Source organism: Macaca nemestrina, chromosome 8 (assembly GCF_043159975.1).
Source record: "Macaca nemestrina isolate mMacNem1 chromosome 8, mMacNem.hap1, whole genome shotgun sequence".
In the NCBI taxonomy this organism is placed as follows: Eukaryota; Metazoa; Chordata; class Mammalia; order Primates; family Cercopithecidae; genus Macaca; species Macaca nemestrina.
Window position 1 is genome coordinate 51,150,268 of NC_092132.1, and position 12,639 is coordinate 51,162,906.

Here is a 12,639-nt window from a genome sequence, read left to right on the forward strand (position 1 = left end):
CTCAATGTGCTTTGCATCTTAAAATTGCTCAAGGCAATAGCATGGGGAGATGGATGATACAAGTAAAGATTCAGGTTACATAGATGTGGGGTGAATTTTGGCTGTGGAATTTAGTATCGTGGCTTTTGGAGTAAAGGTTAAAGGTTTCTAGCTATCAGTTTTCTCATCTGCAAAATGGGATTGCTAATAATACCCACTTTGTAAGTCTATTGTGAGATTAACATCTTTTAACCCACCATACAGTAAAGAGCTCAAGAGATGTTCCTTTCCATGGTTGCACATTTTCCATTCTGTATCATTTAGAGTTAGTTTTACACGTCTGTTTCCCCTAATTTGAATGGAAACTCCTTCAAATCAGGGACCACCACTCTGTTCCTCCTTACTCTTCTACTCATCAGTGCAGTGCACTGCATATACTGGGATTCTACAAACTTTCTTCTTGAACTTCATAGATCCTTCCAATGCCTTTGTGAGGTCAACAGTCCATCTCACAGCAAACTAATTCAGGTGGATAAATGACTGGTCCAAGTTTGTTCAGATGCTAAGTGTCTGAGCTAGGACTGAGGTCCACCTGTGACTCCTGGTCATTTGTATATTCTTATCTCCAAAACTTTCCTATAAACACAGCCTGTTTCATCCCCATGTATCATCGTATACACAGAATACACACACACACACACACACACACATGCAATGCATATATATTCTTTACACTACTTTTCTCTTCTCTCAATCTCAAGTTTCCTCATCACTTCTTTTAGACCTTCCCAACCAAATGGCCAATAGATGCCAAGGCTCCCAGGTTTAATGGTGTGTTCAAGGTTGTCGTGACCACATTCCTTTGGCTTGAAGCAGGGCAGGATATTGCCGACTGCAATCCAATCTGAGGGGATTTTTGGTTAAGAGTTTTAGCTCCGGGGTCAGAGAAACCTGGGTTTCAATCTGGTTTCATCACTTACTGGATGTGTGGCCAAGAGTCAAGTTCTTTACTATCTCACAGCCTCAGTTTTCCCATCTGTAACATGGGAAGAATGCCCACCTCATAGGGTTGTGGTAAGGATTATGTGAGACCTGCAAAAGTTAAGTCATCATCTCAGGGACAGCTCTGACTCTGCCTGCTTTAGTGCAGCGTCCACACCTTCACACACTCGTGCAGTCTTCAAATATTAGTGGACACCCAGGTGCTAATAGCTGCTAGGAATATAATGATGGCTAAGATGTTATCCTCATCCTGAGAGATCTCAAGAGTAATAAATTTGTCCTGAAAAGCCAAAGGAGGTAGCACTGGTGATAGGAAGAAAATAAAGAAATTGTGAGAGAATTATACCAGGAAGGGACTTGATTTTTATCCATTAGATAAAATCCAAATGATGAAAAAAATTGTTAAGATGATTGAGTTAGATGTGGAAAAGAAAATTAGGCCATTTAAAAAATTCCAGTTGGAGAAAGTGGGAGCATTGGGGAAAGGTGAGTTTTTTAAGCATCCTACGTTTTTGCTTACAAACACATGAACTATTCAATGCAGAGAAAGATGCAGATGATTCTAAATTCACTTGGGCAAATTTGTGGAGCTCCGGCTTCTGAAAAGTACTGTGGAGAACACATGGTGGGAGGAGGCAGTTTTGCCTTTAAGGTGCTTGTAATGTGGTTAACAATGGCAGGAAGCAGATGTTGTCAGGAATGGAGACAACTGCACAGAAACCTACAACATGAGGTTGAAGATAATATGGGCCATCGGAGACATGTGCAGTAAGGCAGTTTAGCTCAGGTGGGAGAAAAATCCTTTGCTTGGCTGTTGTAGTAATGAATGTCTTCTTATTTATTTATTTATTTATTTATTTATTTATTTATTTATTTTTGAGACAGAATTGTGCTCTGTTGCCCAGACTGGAGTGCAGTGGCACAATCTCAGCTCACTCCAACCTCCACCTCCTGGGTTCAAGCAATTCTCCTGCCTCAGACTCTGAGTAGTTGGGATTACAGGTGGGTGCCACCATGCCCGGCTAATTTTTGTGTTTTTTGGTAGAGACGGGGTTTCACTGTGTTGGCCAGGCTGGTCTGGAACCCCTGGCCCCAAGTGATCTACCCGCCTTGGCCTCCCAAAGTGCTGGAATTACAGGCGTGAGCCACTGCACCAGCCCATGGATGTCTTCTTAGAGGAAGTGATGTTGAGCTTCATCTTGAAGACTACACAAGATTTCCACAGGTAGGATTGGTTGAAAGGAAGACAAAGAGAAAAATTGGCCTATGTAAAGAAAACAGTATGAGCAATGACAGAGAGGCAGGAAAGGGAAAAATCTATATAGAAAAATGAGCGAATTCCAATTTGGCCAGGAGCTTTCTGGGGGGTGTTAAGTTAAGCTGTTAATGTATGATGCTTGATAGCCTGAGAGATTCAGTTTCAAATTCTTACTTGTTGGGTGTAGTGGGTTAAACAGTCTTTCTCCAAAATTTGTGTCCACTTGAACCTCAGAATATGACTTTATTGGGAAATAGGGTCTATGCAGATGTACTAGTTAAGGATCTCAGGACGAAATCATCCCGGATTAAGGGTGAACCCTAATTCCAATATGTGGTGCCTTTATAAGAGAAAGAAGAGAGATTTTGACACAGAGGGGACAGAGAGGGAAGAAAGTCATGCAGAGATTGGGGTTGCAATGCCAAGGAATGTTTACAAGCACCAGAGCTGAAGAGACAAGGAAGGATCTTTCTCTAACTCCTTCAGAGGACATGTGGCCCTGCCAACATCATGATTTTTGGATTTCTATACTCCAGAACTGGAAACGGATACATTTCTGTTATTTTAAGCCATCAAGTTTATGGTAATATCAGCAGCCCCAGGAAACTAAATACACTGGGTTACTTAGGGCAAATTAATCTTAATATGCCTCAATTTCTTCATCTGAAAAACAGGGATAATAACATACACCTTATAGGAATGTCATTAGGATGAAATGTAAAGCACTTAACTTACCAACTTATTGTTTGCCCAGGAGGTGGAGAGAGAGCGAACTGGAAAGGTAAGTTGGGAAGCAATTGTAGAATACATTGAGCTCCAAACTGAGAAATGTGGAAGGTAATGCAGATACTTGAATATTTCTAAACAGGGGTGTGACAGATCAGAGTGGTGCTGCTTCAGGACATCGCCAAGAAGAGCTGAGCCTGGCAGGAACTGAGTCATGAGACCCATCCAAGGAGACCAATGAGGAAGCCACTGCAATGCTGGGACGAGAGTCGTGAGTAAGGCATTTCAGGCAGAAGGAAGGAAGTCCTTCATCAGGGGCATTTGCTGTGCTTATTGGACTTAGAAAGCACATATGTCTGGCAGCATTCAAGGTTTTCTGTGAGAAGTACACACAAAGTGTTGAGGCCTGATGCCCACAACAGCCAGACAGACAGCAGCACAAAATGACAGCAGTAGGGAAAGGGAGCCATTCTGGCCAGACACAAGCCCTGGCCAAGGCCCTGGTGACAAGATTGCGCTGGAGTAAGATATGGAGTCCAGTCATGTGACTTGATGGGAGACAGCCACAAAACAACAGACTCTACCTAAACCATCAGTAATTCATCCAGTCCAACCCCAGGGAAATGAGGAAGTAAATATTATCCACCTGTTTTTCTTGTCATGCAGCTAGGGAAAAAATTAATCTATGCAAACCAAGGACATGAGATTTTTAGCAAAAGAACATACAGGTGATCCTGTGTCTGCATGCGTGTATGCTGGTGTGTGTGTGTGTGTGTGCACGCACATGCATGTGTTGGGGAATAGGGTAGAGGTGGGAGAGAGGGGACTCACAGCTGAAGGAAGAGCACAGTACTACAATTAGTAAAACATACCAATGAGACTCTTGTCTTGCTCCACTTTTCAATACGTATATTCTAAAAATGGGAATGCTGTCAGTCTTATTTATTTATTCCAGCATCTACCAAGGAAGGTGAGTATCCTAGAGCATGCCCTTTCTGGTACTCAGGACAAGTAATTGTTATTTCAGTTTTGCTGGGATCGTGCTCAAATAAATCAAAACAAAAATGTTCTTGTATCTTCTGTTGTATTAATGTTTTAAACCACTTCATTGTAAATAGAGAAGCTATCCCCTTACTGTCAGGCTTCTGAAAAAGTCAAAATACAGGAGAATTGAGAAGTACTCTTGCTAGTATCACTCAGTGGCCCCAAGGCAGTTGCTTGATTTGGAGAAAGTACCTCGTGGATAATTTGAGATAGCTTTGGAGGACACTTTCTTGAAAGGTACTACAATTTTATTTGCATATACGTACATACCTATTGTGCATATATGTGTGTGTATGCACTCAGATATATGTATACACACATTACATACACTTCTTTTTTTTTTTTTTTTTTTTTTGAGACAGAGTCTCGCTCTGTCGCCCAGGCTGGAGTGCAGTGGCGTAATCTTGGCTCACTGCAAGCTGCTCCTCCTGGCTCACACCATTCTCCTGCCTCAGACTCCCGAGTAGCTGGGACTACAGGCGCTTGCCACCACGTCCTGCTAATTTTTTTTTGTATTTTTAGTACAGACAGGGTTTCACCGTGTTAGCCAGGATGGTCTCGATGTCCTGACCTTGTGATCCACCTGTCTCGGCCTCCCAAAGTGCTAGGATTATAGGCATGAGCCACCATGCCCAGCCAACATACACATTTAAACCAGTCTTGATTAAAGGTAGGGAATAATTGCAGGACAGATGGCAGATATTTTATTGATTGATTAATTTTTATTTGTATAAGTTTATGAAGTACATGTGTAATTTTGTGACATGACTATATTGCAGAGTGCTATGAAGTCAGGGTTTTTAGGGTATCCCTCACCCAAATAAAGTACATTGTACCCACTAAGTAATTTATCATTCCTCACCTTCCTCCCACTTCCTCATCCTTCCAAGTCTCCATGGTCTATAATTCCACACTCTACATCCATGTGTACACATTATTTAGCTCCCATTTATAAGTGAGACCATGCAGTATTTGTCTCTCTGTTTCTGAGTTGTTTCACTTCAAAGAATGGCTGCTAGTTCTACCCATCTTGCTGCTAAATACATCATTGTGTTCTTTTTGTTGACTGAATAGTATTCCATTGTGCAATATACCACATTTTCTTCATCCCATCCAGATGGCAGATATTCTAAAATAAGTATCTAAAGGGGGAACTCCTACTTCTCAGGCATACCCACAGACACAGAGGAAGGGCAAACGCGTGACATCAGGAAATGGGCAAGGAACAGTGTTGGAGGTGTGCAGCTCAAGCAGTCAGGATTTATTTGACTAAAACACACATATATTTGAAAGTAGTGACCTCTCTCTTTGCAGACATCAGGCCAGACAAGACAATGAGGTAGAAGTGGAAATCTTACTTAAAAATCCAAAGGAAATGGCCCTGTGACTCATCTATTTGCTAATAAGATGGAGCTGGTGGCCTGCCATAATGTGTTTCAAAACTTGGAAACAGCAGTGTGAGTAGCTTGGATTATTTGAGGAGTGATTGGGCAAAAGTACCTCTGAGCTGGGTAGGGGAAAAATAGGTAGAGCCAGGGCTTCCTGATGTCTTTTGGACAAGGACTGCCACGCCATAGGGCAGTAGCCCAGGGAGGCAGGCAGGCAGGCAGCCTTGACTGTGACCCCCCCCACGCTCAGCTCCATGCAGCACAATGCGAAGTTTACTCATCATGTGTGGATGATCTGAGTCACAGCCAAGATGGTGATGTTGATGAGGCTGGAAGGAGCTGACATATATTTAGCTCTCATTGTCACACGGAAGCACATGCAGACCTACTGACCCCCGAAGATGACTCAAGCTTATTAGAGCTTGAGAGGACCTTAGATGTCAAATCCCCCAAATCCTTTTCATACAGAGAGAAAATGATGCCCTGACAAGCGTGATGTGCTCTAGGTGACTCAGTAGCCCAGCTGGCCTGAACCCTGGCCTGAACCCTGAGGCTCCAGATCCCAGCTCAAGGGCTTTCCCACAAGCGTGTAGTGCAGCCACTTGGCTCCACATCAAGATTAGGCAAGTGACCCCTTCCCAGCTCTGCAGAGACAGGCTCTTTGGTCCCCTTGCTTGGCCCTTCCTTCTTGTCCTTATGCCACATGCCAGACGTGGCTTTTCTTAGGACACCAACCAAAATTTACTTGTCCTAGTTTCAGACTTCTGCCAGGTGAAAGAATTGTGTAAGAGATGTCAATGAGTGCTAAAATTCTACATCCAGAGAACACTGGGCTTGGGTGAAAGCCTTAGATGAGTGAACTTTAACATCCTCCTATATAAAGTAAGAATAATGATACCTGCCTTGGAGGGTTTTTAAGACTGAGATAAGTACAAATGATTCGTAATCTCTAAAGAGCATTCGAATCTCTGCAGGGTTATTAAAGTGCTATGCACATGTGAGGTGGCATAAGGATTTGTTTGCACTTCAATTCATTCACCATTGTTTGAGGGAGAATGACAGGCATTGCATGTATTTGGCTGGCACAGGAAAGAGATCTTTGGGAATAGTGGGTCTCTCAATGCCCACCCCCACATTGGGCCCTGTCTCCAGCATGCAGACAGACTCTCACCTAGTTTGTTGACCTATTGGACTGGGCTTGACTGTTGTCCCTGGGAACACATAAAGCCAGTTTAGAAACATTAGCAGTTGGGAAAACGCCAACTCTATCTCTTCTGGCAGCAAGAGAAGGAAACTCTTCATTTGATTTCCTTTAACTCTATCTCTTCTGGCAGCAAGAGAAGGAAACTCTTCATTTGATTTCCTTTACTATGTCTTTGAGACTCTCTGCAGACTGGGCAATGAGAAATGCTATTTTACACGCTGAAGAGGAAGATGTTTGACTCATAAAAACTCTGGTTGAAGGTGACATGGTCCATTTCCCAGCTTAAAAGCAGAACATCACCAACAGATAAATGGGCCGCCAGGGTTTCACAGGTGCTCCCAGTTAAAATTCTGAGTACAGGAAAAAAAAAAGACAGAAGTGGACGGGAAGAATCCACCTGCTTTGCTACTAAGAAGGAAGAAACAGACTGTAGAGGTGTGTGGAGGGTGGCTGAAAAGATGGGGTAAAGTGGCAATGAACAGGGTGGGTTCTGGAATCCAGTTGCCAAGGTTTGAATCCTGGCTCCACTGGTTCCCATCTGGGTAACTTGGGCAAGTAACTTCATCTTTCTAAAGCTCAGCTTTTTCATCCGAATGGAGAATTTGAGTAAATGAATTAAAAAGTAATCCACTTCTTAGGTTTTTTTTTTTCAGGGGAATAAATGGAAAATGCCTACTAAGTGCTTGGCGCTTTCCCTGGCACATAATGAAAACTCAAAAACTTTTAGCTATATTGTATTATTTTCTTTATTCAAATGAAAACCAAGAGCCTTCAGAGATTCGTCCTGGGAGGAATTCTGGAAGTAGGGACTGGCTGTCTAACCAGAGACTCTCCTACTCTATTATCCCAAATTTTCGTCCTCCCATTGGGCAGCCTTAGTACTGTTCTCATGGGTAATCCAGCCGTAATGCCCTGGTCAAAGGATGAAACAAACTCCCTGGCCAAAGGAGTTCCCCTTAGCAGCTGAGAACAGGCTAAAATTTTCAAAAAGCCTTTATTCAGTTCTGAGGTTGCTAAGCAACCTGTATTCGACATGTAAACAAAACAATCTACAGTATCAGAGGTACTTAGCCCCCTACCTCTTGGGGCATATGTTGAGAGGCATGTTATCTCAGGCCTCCTGCCTGGATTTGTTTGCAAGCTTCCAATCCTGCCTCCAATAGGGTATTCCCCTTAAGAACCCCCACTCAGAAGCTACCTCATAGATATCATAATGTCAAAATGCAGAGAAGAAGATGCTTTCCCTGCCCTCTGCAATTCTAGTGCTCTTCCCCGAATGCTAGTTTACCGAGTGAGATACAAGCATCTTCCTTCCCTAATGACTGGTCCAATGTGTTTCTCCTCCACCTGCGGTGAGTGCCTCACCCTGCGCCACCATGGGGTTTCTATCCTTGGAGGTCCCGTCATAATGCCACAGGCCAGCCTTTCCCAAGTGTGTTCTCTGGGACCCTTGCTCTCTGTTGTATTATATTAATGTGAATTCTGATGAAAACGGGGATTTCCATGGTCAAATAATTCAGGGAAAGTTCAGTTAAAGAAAGCAAAATGGTTTTCTTATTTTTATTGTGGTAAAATACACATAACATAAAATTTACCATTTTAATCATTAAAAAAAATTTTTTTAGAGACAGGTTTTCACCTGTCACCCAGGCTGGAGTGCAGTGGCACAGTCATAGCTCACTGTAGCTTTGAACTTATGGATCCCACCTCAGGCTTCTCTGTAGCTGGGACTTTAGGTGCACACTGCCATGCCTGGCTAATTTTAAAATTTTTTTGTAGAGACAGGGTCTCACTATGTTGCACAGGCTGGTCTCCAACTCTCGACCTTAAATGATCCTCTGCCTTGGCCTCCCAAAGTGTGGGGATTACTGGCATGAGCCACTGTGCCCAGCCCATCTTAACAATTTTTAAGTGTACAGTTTTGTGCGTTAAAGTATATTCACATTGTTGTGTAATCATTACCACCTTCCATACTCAGAAATTTTTCATCATCTCAAACTGAAACTCTATACCCATTATAAAATAACACTCCATTTTGCCCTCTCCCCAGCCCCTGGCAACCATCATTCTACTTTCTGTTTGTAAGAATCTGACTACTCCACGTACCTATACAATATTTGTCTTTTTGTGACTGGCTTCTTTCACTTAGCATAATGTATTCAAGGTTCATCCAAGTTGGAGCATGTGTCAGAATGTCCCTTATTTTAAAAACTAAATATTATTCCAGCTGGGAGCAGTGGCACAAGCCTGTAGTTTCAGCTACTGGGGAGGCTGAGGTGGGAGGATTCCTTGAGCTCTGGAGTTAGAGACCAGCCTGAACAACATAGCGAGACTCCTTCTCAATCTTAAAAAAAACTTATTCCATTGTATATGCCACATTTTGCTTATCCCATTGGCGATAGATAATTGGATTGCTTCCATCTTTTGGCTACTGTGAGTAATGCTGCTATGAACATTGTATAAGTATCTGTTTGAGTTCCTGCTTTCAATTCTTTTGGGCCCAGAAGTGGAATTACTGGATCCTATGGTAATTCCATTTTAAATTTTTTTTAGGAACTGTCAATACTGTTTTCCACAGAGGCTGCAGCATTTTCTGCTCCTACCAGCAATGTACGCACGTTCCAATTCCTACACATCATACCAACACTTTCTATTTTCTGTGTGTTTGTTTAAAAATACATAATAATCATTGCCATTGGATGTGAAGTTGTATCTCGTTGTAGTTTTGATTTGCATTTCCCTAATGATTAGCGATGTTGAACACCTCTTCATGTGCGTACTGGCCATTTGCATCTCTTCTTTGGAGAAATGTCTATTCAAATCACTTGCTCATTTTTAAACTGGGTCATTTATTTTTTGTTGCTATTGTTGAGTTGCAGGAGTTCATTATATGTTCTGAATATTAATTATTTATTAGACATGATTTGCAAATATTTTCTCCCATTCTGTGGATTTCTTTTTCAATTTGTTGATAGTGTCCTTTGAGCCACAAAAGTTTAATTCCAGTGAAGTCCAATTGATCTATTTTTTCTTTTGTTGCTTGTGTCTTTGGTGTCATATTCAAGAAACCACTGCCAAAGACTTTCTTTGTGTTTTCTTCTAAGATGTTATGGTTTTAGCTCTTATATTTAGGTCTTTGATCCATTTTGAGTTAATCCTTGCATATAGAATAAGCGTCCAATTTCATTATCTTCTGCTTGTGGGAAACTGGTTTCTTTCATCAACTAGAGTTCATTGTTGCAAGCAACAGCAATTGAGATAGACAAACTTAAGGAAAAAAGGAAAATTATTGGAATAATTTTAGATAGTTCACAGGAATTAAAGGAAAAGATGAATGATCAAATCACTGGATGTACAGGATCTGGGAAAGATTTAAGAGTCTTGGTAACAGGAAGTTATGGACAGCTTCTAAGAGTGCTATGATCTGAGAGATTCAGTTCCAGTAATCTTTTTTGAGCATGTAATTCTGCACTGGTTACCACATTTGGCTAGGGGCCTGCAGGTGGGAGTGCGTGTGTGTGTGTGTGTGTGTGTGTGTGTGTGTGCGTGCTGAGGATGAGGCAGCATTGTCGCTGAATGGTCTCAACAAATAGGACCACGTGAAATGCAGGGTCATGGTGGCTGGGAGGGAGGGAGTTGTTCCCCAAAGGAAAACCTGAATGCTGTTACCAAAGGAGGGAGAAAGGAGTGCTGGGCAGGCCAAGCAATAGACACCCACTGCTTTTCTTCACTGAAAATGTTCTCAGAGCTATTGATACTGCTTTGTGAATTTCCGGCCGGGAGGAATAGTGTGTAGCATTTCTCATACCTATTTGTCCATAAAACCCTCAGCTGCATCTCACAGGATTCATGTTCCACAGAACATGTTTTGGGAAATGCTCCTCTATGCTAATAAAAAGAACAATGTTCTTGTAGAGACTTAATGAGAGATTTTGATAGAGCAGGTCTTCAACGAACACTGACCTACACCTTGGGACAAAGGCTGATAAGGCTCCTGGAGGTAGAAAGAACTCTGTTTTTCAAAATGCAAGCCACATGCCATGGCTCATGCCTATAATCCCAACATTTGGGGAGGCTGATGCAGGAGGATCGCTTGAGCCCAGGAGTTCAAGACCAGTCTGAGCAACATAGTGAGACCTATCTCTACTAAAAATAAAAAGAATTAAAAAAAAAAAAAAACCAACAAAACCCAAAATGCTATAGCATTTTGGTCTTCCAAAAATGAATAATGAACTTGTTCTGAAGGAGCATACATACAACCAACACCGTTCAGTTTCCTCATCCTGATACACTAAATTCGCCATGACTACCCCCTTAGAGCTGTGCTTTGGAAGTCCCTGTAGACACCCAGGAGAGGGTCTGGCTATGTGGCCAGGCAGGTATCAGCATGACCTTGGCCAGGTGCCTGCTTTGCTAACTCTTGAGTATCTGACAGCTACTGGCTTGGGGTGACTGGGGATGGAAAGATGTGGGGGCTGCGCCTCTCAAGGTTGGAAGGTGGCTTCCTAATCCTCTGATCTCAAAGACTAACCTTGCTTTGCAGAAGGCCAGGTTTGGGGATTAATAATCTGAAAACTGAATGCAAAAAAAGCTGGGACTGATGCGATGGGTAGTGGGAGTGCTCCTGGTACCGAAGGAGGTATTTTCTAGAATGTGAACCAGGAAGCCAGAAACTGGGGATCTGGGGTGCAGCCTCAGCTCTTCCATAAATATTTTGGTCTCCTCTATCCTTCAGAATTTATTTTTCCTCTATAAAGTGAGAAGAGTTGGGCTAAATCAACTAATTCAAAAACGAACATTTACCAAGTTTTGATTAGCGTGGGGCTCTGTGCTAGAGGGACGTGGCATTATTATCATTATTATTATTATGATTTTTTGAGACAAGGTCTTGCTCTGTTGCCCAGGCTGGAGTGCAGTGATGCGATCTTGGCTCATGACGACCTCTGCCTCCGGTGTTCGAGTGATTCAGGGACGTGACATTAAATCAGGCATGCTACATGCCCTTGTGAAGATGTGTGCAGGGCCTCCTGCTGCTCTCACATTCTGAGTCTGTGAAACAATGCCTGACGATGGCAGCCCTTGGACACTGTGTGCTTCCACAGGCATTGTCACAACTGTGCTGAGAGACGCGTTGTTCTTCTCATTGGTTGGAGGTCAAGGGACTTGTCTAAGGACACACGGCTATTAAGCAGAACTGGACTTGAATTCAGATCTGCTTCTCAGTCCAGTGTGCTCTGCTCTGCAACTGACTGTGACTCTTCTCGCTCCTCCCAGATGTCCCCACGCAATGAAATAACAGCTATCATTTGCCAACCACTTACTTTGGGTCCTGACACAGATACCATTTCATGGAAATCTCACAGGGCCTATGATTGTCATTTTACAGAGGAGGAAACAGGCTCAGAGAGACTGAGTACTTTGCCCAGAATCCTACAGCTTGTCAGCAGCCTTTGATCCTGGGTCTGCCTGCCTCTGGAATCACCAGAGGGGATGGGGAGGACAATGGGCAGGAGCCTGTCCCTTTGGCAGATTCCTCCTGGAGGAAGGGGGCAATGCAGAGGAGCCCAGGGAGCTGCTGCAAGGAGACCTTGGTGGATTCCCAGCCTGAAGGCCCGAGGCTGGGGCTTGACGGGGCCCACAGACATTCAAGGCCCCAAAGCCATCCCAGGTGCCACAGACTCAGAGGCCCCTAATAAGAGCCAGCGGAGAGGCGGGAGCACCCGGTCACTTTCCAAAAGGGATCTGGGAAAGGCACTGCTAAGGGTTGAGGCCCTCCCCTCCCCAGTGCCTGCCATCTGGGCTCCTGCTACCCTCAGGCCTGAAAGGCCTTTCTTCTTCCTGAAGCCTGCCTTGGTCCCCTCTATCTAGCGCTTGGGTACAGCGAATACCACATTCACCTGGGCCACGCAGTGTCCTCACCTCAGGGCTGCTGTGTGACCTCCTGCCATTGTGGAAAGGCTGAAAAATCAGGAGATGCACCCCCAACCCACAGATGTGGAGTGGAGGCTTAAAGGGGATAGAAATAGCTCACCTCACCC